Below are 18,657 nucleotides of genomic sequence, written 5' to 3'. Positions count from 1 at the left end.
GGCCCCGAGTCTGCGAGTGGAACTCGACGGAGCAAGCGGTGGCAATGCCCAGCAGAAAGGCAGTGCAAGTGCAGGAGGGTCCATGCAGGTGAGTGTGGGACAGCTGCAAGATGCTTTGAACAGGTTCTTAACACCCCTATGGTCTTGGGAGCTAGCAAGAGGAAGGGCAAAAATGCAGCAGTGAGCACTAGCAGCATCTCTGCTGACTTACCTCCTCCGTGTCCTTGTTGCTTGTTCTAAAGTCGTTCAGGTGCCAGGTGAAGACCTCCGAACTGCCACTGCTGGCTGATACCCAGACACAAACCAGGGATTTTTGGAAAGCAGAAGCAGCATCACCACCCTTTAGCCTGGTGCTACATTATCCCCCCATTTAAATGTCTTTTCTTGTAATAAAAGGTAGGCAGTATAAAACCAAGGAGGATGTCAATGGTATTTTTCTTCTCCCTCCTGGCACATATTGAGGTGGATTAAAGAGTTAAATGAGCGATTAAAAAAGGCAGACAAGTGACTCAAGGGAAACAGCAGGCAGAGCCAAGAAAAGATTGGAAGTTTGTTGTGAGAACAGAAATGCATCCGGGTTCAGAGAAAAAAAAATTCCTAGGCTTGCTGTTCCTCTCAGGCAGACATTTTGCAGTTGTTGGGTTTAAAATATTTATTTTCTGTAATTAAACAGAAATTGTAATAAATTAAGATTATAAAAGTCTGTTCTTCATCTTTGGGAACTGTGCTTTTATCACTTCTACTTTACAACCATTGCCCATCATTCTGCTACAAAGAGCCCAACAGGAATTTGGTTTGCCTTAGATCAGCCTCTGCTGAGAGCTAGCAGGCTGCAGGGGGGGTTGTTGATGATGCTAAAAATGTCAGTCCTCCTATCTGGAAGAGCAGGGGATCTGAGGGGAGCTGTTCAAAATCACCTCTGCTATGCAGAGGAAAAGGAAAAAGGGAAGAAACAAGGACTGAGCTGACTGAACCGATGAGTGAGGCAGTGCCCCAGCTTGTCCTTTAGCGGTGGAAAGAAGGGGTGCCCACTTATGCAGGCTTTGCCAGCTCCAGCATAACCATTCCAGTGGTTTTCATGAGTATCATCAACGTAAAATTGCAAATGATTAGTAGTTCTGAAAATGAAAGTCGTTAGAGGTTACTTTGCTGTTTGGAGCATGGTTGTCAATTCCACGCGGCATGAAAGAGGACATGAAGCTCAGGCAGTAAAAATTGGAATTGCCTATGCTTCTGTCAAAGACATTTGACTCATTCTCTTGTTTGGATACTCAGACAATGTTGTGGAAATCTCTGAGCTCCTTCAGACACCTCCACACAAATTAGTTGTTGTCTGGAAATTCCTATTGAGGGCAAATCTCAAAAGTCTGATAAAAAAAATAAAACCCTATGCTCCCAGTTTGTGCTCCCTGGAACAAGTAACTCACTTCTGGTGGGCTTCCTTAGCAGTTGAAGTCCCACAAAGAACAAAACCACTTTATCAGTCTCAGTACTCACAGCAACAGCACGACTTCGCACGCCTGTTTTTGCGGCCATGGAGACAGCCTCCTCGATGCAGCTTTTCTTTCACAACCAAAGGTGGAACAAGCCACAATAAAGTCTCTCTTTCAATAGCATGAACATGTATGTCCCTCTGCTTTGGCTCAGAATGCATTCCAGTTGATAAAGATCACTACTAGCTCCAGTTGTGTTTTCATGAACTGCTAGAAACACTCCAGGGTTCAGACAACTCCAACTCTTCTCTTTCATTAATTTCTTTGTCTGTTTGTTTTTTAAGTTGTTCTCCCTCCTCCAGTGCTGGTGGTAGAAAAACAGTTCAAAGGATCCTGGCAGCATGCATGGTCTCCTTCTGCAGCCTCCTAGGAGCCATTTCTTTTGATCTGAGCAACAGCTTGGAGAGATGGAGAAACACAGGGAGAGCCCTCCAGGAACTTGCCTCCTGTGAAAACCTTTGGGCTGTTCACCTCATCTCTCTCCTGCAGGAAGAAAGGCAGAGCTGGCTGCTCCCAGCAGCAGACAAGAGGAACAGATCACTTCATGCTCAGCTGTTGGGGAACTTAAGCTCCCTCTGCAAGACAAGTGAAGCAGAACTGCACTGCGAGAACTGCCAATGCAAGGAGGAGAAAGTCTCCAGTTGTAGATCTTACATCATTGACCTGAGACAAAAGTTAAATAGAACAGGGGACAGTGAGGCCAGGCAGCTGCTCTCTGCGGCGATCTCTGAACTGCTGGAGCGTTTCAGGAGTCTCCACAAAGACCTCAGAGCTATGACATACAATCCTGACTGGGCAGATATAGTAGCTTTTAAACTCATCCTTCAAACAAGAGAAGCCCTGCTTAGAGCTCACTTAATGCCAGAGTCCACAAGCCTTCAAACAATACTGCCACGATTCTTTGCCGTTCTGAACTACGCTATCTTCTCAGCAGAGAGCGTGCAGAAGTGCTGGATGAATACTGTCAATCTATCACTTCATTTCACCCACTACCAAGGTATCTCTTATTTCACCCCATCCCAGGGCTCAGATGAATCTGTGTCCATTGAAGCCTTGGTAAAGAGACTGCATTATACACAGAGCTGCCTACTGCAGAAGGGAGAGGAAAAGCTCATCAAGAAATCTAAAGAAATCCTGTCCACGCTGAGCCTGAGGATCAGTCTGTTAGCGATAACCTGCCTCATTTACCCCATAGTCCTGGTGTCTTTCAAGCAAATGACAGACTGGATACACAGTTACACCAGGCATCTGAAGGAAAAGACAGAGGACTTGAGAAGGGAGAGGCAGATAGCTGAAGACCTCTTGCACCAGATGTTACCAAAGTCTGTGGCCCGGCAGCTAAGGAAGCGCCACAAAGTTGAGGCAGAAAACTATGATCAGGTTGGTAAATGGGAAGGATGATGCCAATGAGGACAGAAAAGTGTCAGCCAAAAAGGCACCTACCTTGCCAGCATGCTGAGGAGCCTGCTTTGCACCCAGTGTGGAGGGAAATCCAAAGATTCACGATGGGCTGTGGAAAGAGCTGTGCAATGTGCTGTGAAGCACACTGGGCAAGGCAGAAGAGCTGAGATTGCCAGAGGTGTAGCTTTAGATGGCAAAGATCCTATATTGGCAAACTGTCTTCTTTGGGTTTAAGAGACTACTCATGAGAGCCAGCCAGCAACATTAGATCGTGAGTACCTAGAGCAAGAAGTGAGTTTCTCCCTTGTAAAATAGGAAGAATCCTAAAAAAAAAAAACAAACCAAAAAAACCCAAACAACCAAACCACCAAACCAACCAACAAAACCAAACCCAAAACAACAAAGCAGGACAGGTCCTGTCTGTGCTCCCCAGTATGATTCCATAACCGAAAGGAGAGCATGGGACTTAAATAGGACGAGAGGGACTGACCTCCCTCAGGTGTAACAAAGCACACTGGCATGAGGGCAAGGGCAGAGTTTGGCCAGGCACCCATTTGTTTGCACAGCATGCATACTGCTGAATTTAGCAGCTGTGCCCACAGCACTTGCAATTCCAGTCACTCTTTTTTTCTCCCTGGGACACTCTGTCACCTTCAGCTGTGAAACACAATCATATATATTTGCATTTCATTTGTAGGTGTCATTATCCAAACAGCAACCTGTAATTGTACAATTAATGATCATTCACAGTAGTCAGTACACCAGAAGCAGCTGAAGCATGGCAGGGAGTGGAAAGGTGGCTCCTCTGGATTAGTTGGTATTACCAAGGACAAATAGAAGAACAATTCTAATTCAAAGACTGACACAGTTCAGGCAGCAGAGAGAAGAAACCCTTAATACTCTGCTAACAGCTCTAACATACATCTCCCTTCCTGGCTTCAGCTGTCACAGTCTCTGCTGTTCTTTCTTTTATTAATTTGATTGTTTCTAAAAGTGGATTTCTCAGTAAATTACTTGATCACAGCAAAGAGAAACATCATTTGATGAGAAACGAAATCCCGGCTCAAGAAGAGCAGAGACGGAAGTTGTGGTTTTAGTTGCAGTCCACCCAGGTACCTGGTTTTGATCCCTACCACAGTTTAAACAGCTTTAAAATGAAAATCAGGCCCCAGGAGTCTGTTGGTCACTGCTTGCAGGACTCAAAGCCTTTTACTTTCAGTCTCCCATCTAGCACAAGGTACTCAGAGGAGTGCAGGACCTCAGAGAGAAACAGTTTAGTCTGCCAAAGTAGCAGAGCACAACTGCGAGCCAGCACTTGTTCATTTAGGATTGCATCTGTTCCGTTCTGCAGATGGTCCTGTGCCTTAGGCTCCTCAACCCCCAAAGTCTCCAAAGGCTTCAGCACCACTCCCCAGAGACCTCAGGCTTACACTCTCCCTCTCCCTGTAACAGGTGACTATCTTCTTCTCAGACATCGTGGGCTTCACAAGCATTGCTGCCTCCTGCACTCCCCTGCAAGTTGTTGAGATGCTCAACAACCTGTATGTCTGCTTTGACAGCAGGATCGAGTCTTATGATGTCTACAAGGTGAGTACAAACCTGCAGGCAACGAATCTGCAAGTTGCTGAGGTATTTCTTTGTTCCTTAGTGAATATTAAATACAGCAGGCCAGCTGGCCAGAAGCTGCAGAGTCTCAGACCTGTGCTCAGAGCACAGCTTGGCAAGGGGGGGGACAGCCAAGGCAGATTTCATTCTGAGCTCTTGTTCCCAGAAAAGCTTGGTGCCTGCCACCTAGTCACACACGCCCCCTCCCACCAGGTGGAAACCATTGGTGATGCCTACATGGTAGCAAGTGGCCTGCCAGAGAGGAATGGCACTAAACATGCTGATGAGATTGCCAAAATGTCTCTGGATCTGGTGGCAGCAGTTCGCCAGGTGGTGATCCCTCACATGCCAACGGGCAGGCTGCAGCTGCGGGCTGGGATACATACAGGTAGGTGGGCTGAGGCACGAGAGAAAGAGCCTGGGACACAGCGTAGCTGTGCGAGGAGAAAAGAACCCTGCATTTCTGGACGAGCTGTTAGCTCTCTACAGGTCCTGGATCCAATAGTAACAGTGGCCTGAAACGACTTTTGCTTGCATCCACACGGAAAGGGTAGTGAAACAATTCAGCACTGGCAAAGTGCATCTCACCCTGCTGTCAGCCCCAGCGAGCTGCAGCCTGCACCTAATCAAATCATGACTTGGCCCCTCAGGTAAATTCTGTGCAGCCATGCCCTGGGCGTTCCCCGGCCCCACTGCTCTCTGCAGATCCAGAGCGACCAACGCAGGTGTCTGCATCCGGCACCTCTCTGCACTTTTCCCACTGTTTCTTACAGAGTGCCTCTGCCTTGTATTTTGTCAGGACCCTGTGTGGCTGGAGTTGTGGGGTACAAAATGCCTCGCTACTGCCTCTTTGGGGACACTGTGAACACAGCCTCCCGCATGGAGTCCACCAGCTTGCGTAAGTGGCTCAGGCACCACCCCTCTGTTCCTTACGTGCCAGTCAGGCTCACTCTTGCAGTCTGCGGCTCTTAGGAACTACAGTGAAGGGAAACTTTCTGGCATCCACCTCACACCGGATGCGGCCAAGTGTGAAATAAGATTCCATCAGGAGAAGAAACAGTCCTTTGTGAAATCCTATGCTAGAGAACTCATAACCATAGACCTAAAGACCTGCAATCCCCACTACCCCTGCACAGATGCTAGACAGCAAGAGAAGCTCTTGTGTGCTCCTCTGGGCAAGTGGAGTCACATTCTTGTGGCATTTCTGGAAAGCAATTGGAAATACAAGGAGAAAGAGGGTGATGAAAGCCAAACAGCACAAGGGCAGCAATTCACTCCTAATGCTCTGTTCTGATTCCTAGCACAGAAGATCCATATCAGTTCTGCTACGTACCAAGCACTTCTCACAGACGATGCCTATGAAATCAAACCCAGAGGGGAAATCGAAGTCAAGGTAACAGCAAAGGCATTTAACGGGATAGGAAGGTGGTTTGACAGGTTTGGCCACTGCTCTTCTGAGAGCTGCAAGTCAATTTTAACCATGACCCCGTGGATCTTTGCTAATTCAGTGGGAAGCAGCTATACATTACTCCTCATCAATAAAAAGAAGTGTTCCTGTGTGGTTTGAATTGCAGCTGCTACATCTGCACCTGCATGGAACCAAATGAACATGGGTAAAAGCATTAGGATGCAGCTGGAAAGATGCACAGGGGTAAGGCTGATTGTACACCCTGAGCAACGCTGCCACTGACCAGCAAGACCTCTTTCTGAACCGAAAGAATCATCAGCACCCAAACTGCACAGACATTACAATTCTTTCCCCTAACAGCAGCCACTTCTGCAAGAAGGAGCAAGAACACACGCAGCACAGGTAGTAGCTCTGCACAGAAATGGCTGTTTTCTGCTCTCTCCTTTTCTCACCCCAGGGCAAAGGGAAAATGAAAACCTACTGGCTTCTTGGTAACAAGAACTACAGCGTCAAAAATGACAGCCTGGTGTGTCACTGGAATCCAACAGTCTCCAAGAAAAAGAAGACGGAAAGCAGCCAGGGCTCTGTGCAACAAGTAAGGAGGCGACCGTTCAGCAGGGGGAGGCTTCCTAGGCAGCGAGCCATTCGCTGAGGACCAAGATGTGGAACATCTGTCCTGCATGTAGAGGGCTCTGCTGTGTGCAAGGGCAAGCTTTAACATGTTCCTTTCTGTCAACAGCCTGGTGTAGGTACTCTGGGAGCAGCACTGGCTGAGCAGAGCCCTGCAATGTCCTGGGATGAGCTGAGCACTGACAGTTACACTCAAGGGTCTTCCAGACCAGCCTGGACCTCTGAGAGTGCCACCCATGGTATGAGCCCGAAGCAGAGGAATGGCTTTCATCAAAGCTCCTGCCAGAGCCTCCAGGAGAATTTCACTGCATTGGGCTCACCTGTTCTGGGGGAAGGTGACAAAGGTGCCAGTTTAAAACACAGGCCACAGCTTGGAGACCATGGTCTTAAAGCAGTGCAGAGAAATGAGTGTCTCCCAGGTTTTGTAGCTGAGATGTGACAGAGTAAGAGGTGATTGTACTGTCCCAGGCATACATCTTTCTTCTAAGGAACACCCTCTTTTTGTGCCCAGTCATCATTCACTTTTGTACTAGTAACTTTACTTGGGAACATAGAACATTAAGAGAGATTTAGAAGGGTGTCTCTGAACAAGGAGAAGCTACAAAAATGTGACTGGAGTTCCATCAGGTGAGTAAAAGATGTGCAGCAATGTGACTCTTTTCACCCCAGTAAAGCTATTCCAGATTTACATCTGTAGGTGGACAGAAAACTTAGCCTTAGGTGTCTAGACATAGTGAGGATGCTTTCAGAACATGATCCAGATTATTTCAAGCTAACGGTAGATAGCAAGAGAGGGAATGGTGAGATCCTGAAGGAGAAGCAGAGAGGTTAACAACTTTCTGATTATTGCTTCAGAGATACAAATGAAGTGGAAACATTAAATTATTTCTGTTAAGTCTCTGCAGCACTCTGTCTTTCCAGCTCTTCTCCATGACAGAGGAACCTCCTCTCCATATGTGTATTGTCTCCCTTACCAATCACCCCAAGGGGATTGACAGTGAGCCAAAGATGCAGCCTAGCTGTGTGGAAGACATCGGGACAAGCTATTTCTCCATCAAACTGTAATGTGCTGTTCTCGATGGAAGAAGAGATGCCTGTGCATTGGCAGCCAAAGCACAGCAACCTCCCCTTCAGAAATCAAAGCAGACAACCACTGACAATTAGAATTCTACACAGAGTTCAACCCCTTTGTAAGTAGGCTGCACATATTTGTTGTCATTAGCCCTACCTGCTGGCTGCCTTCTTCAAGTGATTCCAGAGTGGGGGAACCATTCTGATGGGAACAGAGGCAAAGCAAGGGGGAGAGCACTTGGCCTGTCTCCTCTCCTAGTTGACAGTCCATGTAGAACATTACTGCTGCATAAGAGAAGGATCTCGGCAGGCTGAAGTTCTCTTTAGGGGAGGCAGTGCCTACGGTTGCAAAGAACAGTGAAAGAAAGGTCTGTATTTAAGAGGAAGTCAAGCTTGGAAGGCTGCAGCTGGTCTTGGGGTTAAGGTTTTTCTCTAAAATAAAAGTAGCTTTATGACCTTCTCAGGAAGCTGTTGGGTACCTCTGATCCTTCACCTGGCTAATAGGAACAACTGAAAAACGTCTTGTAAGTTGTCTCCTTACAGAATGAAAGCCAAGAGCTGCTCCTTTCAGACAGCTCGCAGCAAGCCACTGCAGGAGCGTTGGTGTGGTTCAGCCCGAGGTGAGGAGGCAACTTGCTGTCAAAGGCTGGGGACTTCTGAAGGTCAGCCAAAGAACTATTTGGTCTTGCAGATAAGCAAACCAAAACGGGAGGCTGAAATTGTCCCAATAAATGTAACAGGCACGTTTCTACACAGAAAAGAATGAGCCACAGGACCAACTCTGTCACCAGTGCCTCATGAATCAAGTGTTCTAAAAACAGATTCATCAGCTTGGGCAAGAATTATTTCAAGTGAATTCAGTGGTCCAACTGACACAGAATTTTGCTTCACTGCTTATAAGCAACTGAAAGGACACTGCCCATCTACAGCACAGCTTCTCTTCCCACCTCCCCAGATCTCAGTTTGCCTGCATGGGCACAAATACAATCTCATTTCTGTTAAAAGCATGTGGTTAAGATTTCCCATGAAGGTAGCTGGAGAGCTGCTCCAACATTTTCACACCAAAGAAAACAAATTATTTCAGCAAGCTGCACCTCAGAAAGCCAGGAGGAGTACAAGCCAAAACACTCCAAAATAATGCCAATCTCTTTTTGAAGTCAGCCTCTTGAATCCAGGGGGGTGGAGGTGGGTTGGTTTCTTTGAAGGCTTACTGATAGTGCACCAGAGATGCTGGAAGCTGCACAGGTAGACTCACACAGCATTAAACACACACACAGGTACTCAAAACCACAGCCATAAGTCCAGGCCGATGCCCTGTGCTGATGCTGAAGCCTGGAATCCTTTCGTCTGGTTCCTAGCAGGATTCGGCAAGTGGGATCAAATGTAGAAACAAGCTCAGAGAGTGGGGAGAGAGGTAAGTGCTGCTCAAGAGCTGTGACTTGCACGAGTGAAGCAAAATGCCTCAGGTGCACATCCCCCCACGAGCAGACATGAAAGGAGCCCACCACGGGGGCCAGGGCCAGCTGGGTGCTGCAGGGAGTTCAGAGCCACCGGAGCCCCATGCTGGCTCTAATTGTTATGAAAATCTTGGGCCAAGATCAGAGGCAAATTATTTGCATGCAAAATTGAGCCTGTTCTGATCTTCATCTCTTCAGAGGCTTCAGTGTGGGTTTCTAATTTAGAAAATAGTAGCAAGTGTCCCTGTGTGCTTGATGGTAGACAGCAATTAGTGCTTATTAACGAGACACGCTTTGGTCCTACGCTGAACAGTCCCTCTCCAGAGAGGGGGGAAGAAGTGACCAGCTGCCTGCTGTGCATATGGCTGCTGCTTTGATCTGGGGACTTGGCTTCCAGAGATTTTTGGGTCATCTGTGCCCAACATAAACAAGCCTTGGAACTGACGAAGGCTGAGGCTGTACCACCTTGGCTAGCCTAACTCTGAGACTGGTTTTTGGCAAGATGAAATATTTTCTGGACAGAAAATCTCAGTCAGGATCAGACTAACAAAGCCTCAGATGTACTCTCTCATGGGGCATTGGATTTCAGAGCTATTGCTTTGCATGGACAAATCCTGCAGGGATCAAAGCTAATTCTATATTTGAGCTTGATATACAAAGTCAGTTTCTCCATAGCCTTCCCAGAGAACCACTCAAAGGTTGCACCTCATTTCCATGGGGATCATATGGATTATTTCAGCCATTCTGCACCACAGGATGTCAGGGGTTGGAAGGGACCCAAAGAGATCAAGTCCAATCCAACCCCCCCCTGCCAGAGCTCTGGGCACACACAAACACATCCAGACAGGCCTTGAAAGGCTCCAGAGAAGGAGACGCCACAGCCTTTCTGGGCAGCCTGTGCCAGTGTTCTGAGACCCTGCCAGGCAAGAAGTTCCCCCTTGTGTTGAGTTGGAACCTCCTGTGCTGCAGCTTCCATCCATTGCTCCTTGTCCTATCCCAGGGAGCAGTGAGCAGAGCCTGTCCCCCCCTCCTGAACTCCAGCCCTCAGAGGTCTATAAACATTGATTAAATCTCCTGTCAGTCTTCTCCAGACTAAGCAGCCCCAGGTCCCTCAGCCTCTCCTCATCAGGCAGTGCTCCAGTCCTCATCATCCTCGTAGCTCTCTGCTGGACCCTCTCCAGCAGATCCCTGTCCCTCTTTAACTGGGGAGCCCAAACGCGGACGCAGTGCTGAAGATGGGGTCTCACTAGGGCAGAGTATAGTCTCCATGCTGAGTTACATGGGATGCAGAGTATGGGAAATAAGCTGCCCTGCCCTCCGAGGCGATCCGAGAACAACGTCTCCGCTGGCCGTTCCGGCCCGGCCGGCAGAGCAGCACTTCCGCGGACCACCAGCAGATGTCACTGCAGGCCTGCCTGAGGCGGTGCGCTCCTCAGGGCATCCTCCGGCGCTGCCCGGAGCTGCGCCCTGGCCCCGCGCACGCTTTGTGACGAGCAGCGAGGGGAGAAGCGAACGCCACTGAGCTGCTACAGCAGTCTCCTCTTGAGAAGGAGAGGACAGAGAAGCTACAAGAGCAAAAGAAGTCTGCTGAGACACGGCATTAAATGGAAACATGCCCTTGAACCCGAAAAGGAGGTAAAAAGAGAGGTACATTAGGACGATATATTCACCAGCTTCTAGCTGGTCCCAGTTCCCAAACCCACTCTCCCAACGACTGTTTCCTACTCTCACGTATTCCAGGACACTTGGGATGATCTCTATGGCTCAGATGCAGAAATGGGAGCAAAAAGTTCAAGGCTGAGCATTTGACTCTGTTAACAACTTGTTCAATGACCTCCAGCAAATTACCTTAACCTATGGGGTCTGCACTGCTTTTCAGAGTGTAAGGAAACCTGTGCTAAAAGACACATCAAGATGAGAGGGGAATGAGTAGCAAGCAAAAGTAGCTCACTGAAATTCATCACTTTGACAAAGCTCTTGCTGGTGACATTTCAAAGACCCTGGATGACATGGCTACAGAAAACAAGCAAAAGCTATTGCAGGCTGTGCAGTGGTTGGGGTAACTCAGGTGCTCACCCACGGACAAGTCCTGTCTCCCAAGTCCCTTCTGCCCTTCCATTAATGTGCTGGCATCCTCCCAGCCCCTGCCAAGATGCTCATGACATGAAACCTCAGTGCCATTTCTGCTCTCACCCATTAAAGCCCAGCTGGAGCTAGCTGCCAGTTGTTTGGCCGTTAGAGTTTTCAACCACTCTGCACTCACCTCATGTGAGCCAGTGGTGATTTTAGTCCTCAGCTGAACGATGGCAAGCTGGGAAGCTCCCTGGCTAATAGTCTCACAAGCAGCAGAGGCTAAGCCGTACACCAAATGACTCTGGCAAACCCCAGGAGCTATTGTTTTGTCTTATGCACCTGCTTTCTGTACTGCTCAGAAGACACCCCACGGACAAGTCAGCCCAGGATCCAGCTGGATGCCCAAGGGCTTTCTGCCTTTTCCTATTTATCCTGCAGGACACGGTGCATTGGAGACTGCAGGGAGTCCATTAGCTGATCAACTGACCTGCAGATACAAGGAGCTGCTTAATTAGCAGGTCTAAGGGAACATAATGTGTGCGTGTGTCACTCCCAAGAGAGCAACATAAAGACAACAGCTGCCTGGAAACATTTTTCCCTTTCCTATTTAGAGAGCTCTGTAAAGACCTGGCTTTTTATTCTCTGCTAATTAAAACCAGCAGCTCAGGCTTGCATCGATCCTCCAGTACAAGAGCTCACATATTCCAGCTCATGGAAACGGCAAAAGGCGGGAACATAAAAGCCCGGTAATCTGGTGGGTTTGCTCTCCTCGTCCTTATCTCACACTAATTCCTAATTGTTTTCTAAGTGTTTTTTCCCTTGTTCTCAAAGGAGGCCACTGCTGCACGTGCACAGCACAGGCAGATCCAAACCGACTTTGCCATGGCATCAGAACCACAGCTCAGTGACTGCTGGGCCAGTGCTCTAGATGAGCACTCTAGACTCCCAAAGGAAAGAATGGTGATCAGAGCAATCGTCCTAGGCAACCCGCAGAGGACACTGAGCAAGTCCCTTTACCCTATCTCTAAAGGCTGCATCCAGTCCAGGAAACAAGTCCTTGAAATACTCAACTCTTCCAGATCAGACCAGACCCAGACAACTTTGTGATGTACAGTCACCCTAGTTTCTGCCTCTCTGGAACATTCCTTTCCTCTTCCAGCTCAGTATGGAGCTAACAGTGACAGTCGTTCCCCTGTGGCTCTGCTCAGTATTTCTTACTGCCCAAATTTAGGCTGACAGAGGCCTTAGCTGTGGACCCTCAGGGCTAGGGATTTTGTTTTTAAACTCTCAAGAACATGCAGCAGGCAGGAGAGAGCCAGAGTCTATTTCAGGAAGGCGTTTGTGGCAGTCAGGCTAAAATTAGACCATCTGTTCCTAAAAAGACGGTGTTGGACGACAGGGGTTTGGCAAGAGGCTCTTCACTTGGGAATGTGACACAGGAAGCGCCTCCATGGCTGCTGGCAGTGATGTCACCTGGCTGCCCAGTGCTGCTGTGCTGTGGGGTCCTGGGAAGCTCTGAGAGGGAGCACTGGAACTTGTTCAAGCCACTCTGTATCTGCAGGTGGCTGAGTGCAGGGCAGGGTGCGAGGCAGAGGTGTCGACAGGCTCCAGCGCTTAGCACTCCCTGATAAGGGAATCTGTGGCCACGGCAGAGAACTGTTATTCTTGCACTGCCTGTGATGGGCTCTTCAGAGAAGTACCAGCCTCCTCTTCCTGTCATGTCACCCTCTCGCTGCTCCACAAATTCCCACCTTCAGAACGTTCTGCCTTCCACACATGGCTCACCGACACTGGCGCCTAGCAGCCCGAGCTGGCAGGATCATTAGGGAACAAATCGGTGGGCACCGAGCCTAGCAGCTCAGCCTGCAGGGACAGGACATTTTGTTGTCTCAATGAAGGTACTTAGTTTGAAGCCGAGTTGAGAGAAACCAAATTAAGCTCTCAGACCTGTACAAATAGGAATTTGTTCTGAGGTGGAAAGTACAGTAGTATAATGATTAGGGGTGTGCAAAAAATAGCTCTAGAAAGCCACACAGTGCTCCAGTTAAAAGGTAAAGAAGATTCAAATGCAGTCTCTCTCTCCTAGCAGAAGCTTTCTGGTCATCAGGCAATTAGTATCTGTAAAAGCTCTCATTCATTTTTGCCTCTAAGACTGCAAAGCTGCACAGACAACCACCCAGTTTCATAACACCCGTGTGAGGCAGGGCAGAGCCATACACACTCGGTGCAGGGGGAAGCGCAGGGACAAACAGTTGCTTAGACTGCAACACCACGAAAGCGATGCACATTTCCATTTCTCAGATCAGTGCTTTAACCACTGCCCCATCCTGTCTCCCATACAATTACACAACGAAAGACCTAAAAGCAGCCAAGTAAATCACTTTGCTCTTGACGCTTGACACACATAAGAAAGGAGAGAGAACCACGGAGAGAAATGTGCTCTAGCAATTGAAATTTACAAGACCAGCAGCAAGACAGCTTGAGATCTGCCTGCGAGCCAGGTCTGTTGGGACTTCAACCAGAGCCTCCTGCGCTGTGGGCAAAATGAAACCCACATCACCCAGCCTGAAGGTTTGCCTTGGCTCCAACTTCAGTGGTAAGCTCCACTGCTTTGGAACCTTGGCCCAAAACAAGCCCTCAGCTTTGTAACTCACTGAGCAAGACCTCAGAGATAATTGACCTTACAAACCTTTCCCTTGCCCTTTCTTTCTCCTTCCCCCTTTTTTTTTTAAAGCTGTCTAATCACCTGCTGGCTTACATCAATCAAAAATAACAGATCCAGTTTATGACACAATATTGATATTTATTTAAAAAAAAACCATTGAATTTTCTAGAAGATGTAGTTTGCTGTTTCCTTTCTTCCCTGCCACTCCTCCAAAACAGCCATAACCATTAGTATCTCTCTGTGTCTTTCCTCAGTGGTACTTTTGGTGCGTCTGGAGGAAAAGATTGTTCTAGCTGTGGTTAGAGCCTGGGCCTTAGAATTCATTTGAGGCCTCTCAGAGTCAAAGGCAGATCAGATTTGGAGCAGTCTGGCTGCCCAGGCCCATATCCCCTAATTGCTTACGGGCAGCTCTGATGTGTTAGCATGTCACCCGTGCACCCTGCTTCACCTCTACCTCTCAGAAGCCATCTCTCTGCACTAAAATATCACCATGTGCTAAAGCGTGAAAGATCTCCTGGTCCTGTTACACTTGTCAGGTGCATCCGACCTATCTAGGCTGAAGGATGTTGCTGTACCATGTCCTTTCTCTCCATTCATTCTTCCCATGGCAAATATTTTAGGCCTTCTTGCTCATTTCCTGATCTGCTCTGGCCTGAGATATGATGTCATGGCTCACAACGCTCCTCACACTTCAACACTAGGCAAAAAAAGTTCTGTTATCCTCAGGGAGGTGACATGGTAAAACAAACCCTCTTGGTCAGACAATGCAAGAGCTATGTGAGGAATCTCCAGTGGGCAAGGGACACTGAGAGCATTTTCTGCCACAGAAGTTTTGTGGCATTTGTCAGCTGCCATAGTAGTGTGTTGGGTTTAAACACAGCTAAGGTTTGCAGCACAGAGATGGGGGGGTGTGTTCAAATGAAGACACCTTGCGGGGGGGAGATGTTCTCCCACATTTCAGAAGGCCCTGAAGCACTATTTCCTGCAGAAGGCACAAGAACTGTGTCCAACCCAGATGGCATTGCTGTGTTCCTAACCTACCTGTCTGTTACTATGGGTTAATGCATCACTTGTCCATACAGCTCCCAAAGCAGAGCAGACAGAGACCACTTTTGCAGAAGTTCAGGAAATTCAGCTAGACATGGATGAAACTCATCTCAGAGATCCTGCTCACTGAAGTGGGCCCTGACAAATAGCTAAAGCCAGACAGCTCTCTTTTGTCCAGACAGCAATAGCTAGACACTGCATCCCAAGGGCCAAGTCCAAAGCTCAGGGGGACAACCCTTGGGGACAAACTTATTTCAATCCACAGTATTTCCCTCTAGACACCTCAATGTCACCACAAGGGCACACGGAGCAGTGCAGCCCCGGGGACTCTGCAGACAAAGGCAGAGGGATGATCCCCCTGTGCTGAGGCAAGTGACTAGTGGGAAAGGCAGGACCACGGGGTGCCTGATGTGCCAGAGGAGGTGCGAATGTGGTGTTGACAGAGGAGCTTATCTCAAGCATGAACACAGGCTCCAGCCCTGTAGCCTAAGCACCTTTAGGAGCGTTCGTTTTCGAAAGGCTGCTCACCCCTCTGGCTGCGCTGACCAGCAACAGCTAAGATACCCTGCCCCTCTGGCCCACAGCCATGCCATCCTCCTCCACAAAAGGATGCAGCTATTTCCAGAAACTTGGCCAACACAATGAGTCTTTTCTGGGAAAACAAAGAAGGGCTGTCAAATCAAGAACAGTGGGTGATAAGAGTCACCATAGCTACACCGACTTACTAAGAAAGAGCAGCCTAGCTAAGCTCTGGAGGAGGCTGCATTCCTCCCACTGCAGCTCACCCACCCGAGGCAGGAAGGAGATCACAGAATCAATCAGGTTGGAAAAGACCTTTGAGATCATCGATTCCAACCTATTACCCAAACCACTGCACCAAGTGCCACATTCAGTCTCTTTTTAAACACCTCCAGGGATGGACACTCCATCACCTCCCTGGGCAGCCCATTCCAATGCCAATCACTCTCTCTGTGAAGAACATCCAGCCTAGACCTCCCCTAGCATAACTTGAGGCTGTGTCCCCTCATTCTGTCCACACATAGCCTAATGTGCATCTGCTGCAGACTTCCAGGATGGTCTCCCTGGCACAATCAGCTGCTTGCAGGGTTGTGACATGAAGGATTTGCCTTTCAATCCCAGCAAGCAAGTAGCAAGTATGGGCACATGCAAGTATTCAGCTGCGTCTGCACTGGTGAGAAGCATCGATGGAGAGGACTGCAAGCGTTAGCAAGAGAACACCACCACACGTACAGATTCTCTGCCAAACAACAGTTTACCTCCACGTTCCCAAAAAGTAGAGACCTGTCTACATAACCTTCCAGTCACGGAAAGTCCATGGGTCTGAGATATGTCAGAAGTAACAGAAAATTGTGATCCTGCTCTGGGAACGCAAACCTGAAGTTACGCAGTGCTGGTGGCCCATCTCCAGAGTGTTTCGTGGAGGACAGGCTTTATGTAATGGCTACACTTTTAGTCAAGTTACTCTTAGGTTCCTCACCGGTCCTTTAGGGAGGGAGAGGGGAAGTAAACAACCACAGCACTTCCAGGACAGGTGCCATTTCATTCCTGTAGCTGTTTGGCCATTTCTAGAAATGGCTTCTCCTTCTGCACTCTCTATTCTGACAAGTGCCTGCAGCAATAAATAGCACAATGGGATGGTGTGACCTCTTGCCCCTTTGCTTGGCTTCTTGGCTTCCCGATCAAGGGGCACTGCTGACACTGCTCCAAGCCATTCCAGGATGCTGCAAATTAAAAACCTGGCAAAGGCTACTCCACACCAAATGCCTGAGATGTCCTCTCCACTCCCTTCTCTTCTCACAGCAGCCTGCATTCGGCACTATTACAGCACATCTAGCGGTGGGTCTAAACGTAGCCAGCCAGCAGAACATCTGGCACTGCTGTACACGCACGCATTTCGGCATCACGCACACACACCTCCCGTGGGCCTCCCCAGGCAGAGCCGCTCACACATACTCGGCTTCTAGAGGCAGAAGCCTGCAGAAGAGCCACTCAGCCCCGCCTCGTACTCTGTGTACTACTGCGCGGTCGTTTGATCAAAGCTTCTCACAGCACCTAACCCTTCGCGTTTTAACCAGAACCTGCTCTAACCTAACTCAGGCACATTCGCTATCCACCAGGAGAGGTCACCGCACACCGCAGTAACCACAAAGGCAACCCAAGTCCAGAGGCCAGGTGGGACCGCACGGCTACGGCCAGATCAGACCTCCGCCCCAACACCAAAGCTCTCTGTACAACGCAGAGAATGAAAGACTTCGATTCGGAATGGGGCCAGATAAGCCTAAGAATTTGAGGCCCATCTGAAGCGGGGGGGGGGGGGGGTGTGTCAAAACTGGCTCCTAGAGGACTAAAAATACTTACAAGATTTAAACCCATGCACAGCTAGTCCACGTTTGCATTTGCAGTGTTGACACCTACAATTTCTCTGTGTAGATATTCTCACCTTTCCCAAAACAGGCAGGCAGCAAGTTGCTGTTCAGCTTGCTGGAGATAAAGCTTACTGAAGAAGTCAGTTTCAGATGTGGATTTATGGAATATGAGTGATTTAAGTCCCTGCCTCTCACCAGGCACTGCCCAGAAGCCTTGTGTCATCACTCCAAACACCTCAGCTTGCTTCCTATTTGTTTCAGCCACTTGACTAGCACTGAGCACAGTCTCCAGCTATTTCATCCCCTCTCTCACTGCTGCTTCCCTGATGGGCTTCATTAGTGTCAGCAGAACCTGATAAATGTTGCCATCAAACCCCAGTGCTGCCAACGCCAGCATGCTGTCCCTCCTTGTCCTCAGGTGGCCTAGGGCCCTTCTTGTCCCAGAAGGCTACAGAGAAAAACATTCCCTCTTCACCCCCAAAGGCAGCGTTGAGGTTGTAACAGATCAGGCAAAGGCAAAATGCATCCTTGGGAGCCCAGAGAAGAGTGGTGATAGCCTTCAATCTACTCACTTACTGGCCTTTACAGGTGGATGGGATGAGGAAACTCGTGCAGTGGACCACTGTGGGATGATCAGCCCTCAAGAGAAGCGCCTCCTGAGCCACCTGATAGTGAAGGGTTGGTTTATTCCCCAGAGATGGATACCAGGAGATCAGAGCTGTGTGCAGTACATGGTCCCAGTCACCCAGGTAGGGATCAAATCCTCCTCTGGATAGTGCTGGTGCAGATCCAGTGGACACATGCCAGCTTTACACCAGGTGAGTGAGCTCAGCAGTGCCTGTGCCAAGTTCCTCTCCTGCCAGAGAAGTGCTGCTGCAGCCCCTCCTGTGCGGGGCCTTGCTGTCAGCACATGACCTAAGGTGAAGGCAATAAAGTGCCAGAAGACTGAGCAGAGCAGCTGCAGCTGGGTAATTACCAGCGAGCCTGGGCTCCGGATGACACTGCACTGAACCCTGCCTCAGCTCCGCTGCTACACCGCTCAGGAGAGGGCAAGGGAGGAGGACGAGCAGGCAAACGCTTGGAAACCACAGCTAAATGTTAATGCCTCCTACTGAGGGGCCCCTGGTGCCAGCTTCCATCAGGGGCTTGGTGATTCCTCTTTGACGAAAGCACCACGAACACGTCACTGCCCTTTCAGCCAGCTGCAGGCGGCCAGGAAACGCTGGCCTGGGCAACTGGGGAAGAGAGGGAGGCTGAAAGGGGTCACTGAGCTAAGGAGGAGGAGGATAATGAGTTACTGCAGCACAGCTCTAAGCACGACACACACTATCAACTTCAGAGCTCAGCTTCCGTACAGCAGCCTGTAGAGATGAGGCAGACACATCCCCACAGGGATGGCGTGTCCTAACCTTGCTCTGCT

General features: G+C 49.1%; 1 protein-coding gene across 11 annotated transcripts in view; it reads right to left on the bottom strand.

Moving 5' to 3' along the window:
• The window catches only part of CLCN6 (chloride voltage-gated channel 6), a 73,674-nt gene that overhangs the window by 12,096 nt on the left and 42,921 nt on the right, over positions 1 to 18,657 (bottom strand). For 4 of the 11 annotated variants that reach the window (XR_010308587.1, XR_010308586.1, XR_010308589.1 and 1 more), the window contains exons 23-24: positions 1,498 to 1,976; positions 212 to 285 (exon numbers count right to left, since the gene is read on the bottom strand). The gene's annotated coding sequence lies outside the window, so the exon portion shown is untranslated. The other 7 variants (XR_010308590.1, XR_010308592.1, XR_010308594.1 and 4 more) reach the window with 7 other exon arrangements.

The sequence above is a fragment of the Pogoniulus pusillus genome, chromosome 36 (assembly GCF_015220805.1).
Source record: "Pogoniulus pusillus isolate bPogPus1 chromosome 36, bPogPus1.pri, whole genome shotgun sequence".
Taxonomy (NCBI): domain Eukaryota; kingdom Metazoa; phylum Chordata; class Aves; order Piciformes; family Lybiidae; genus Pogoniulus; species Pogoniulus pusillus.
Note: the sequence above shows the minus strand (reverse complement) of the source record. Positions and strands in the feature narration are given on the sequence as shown.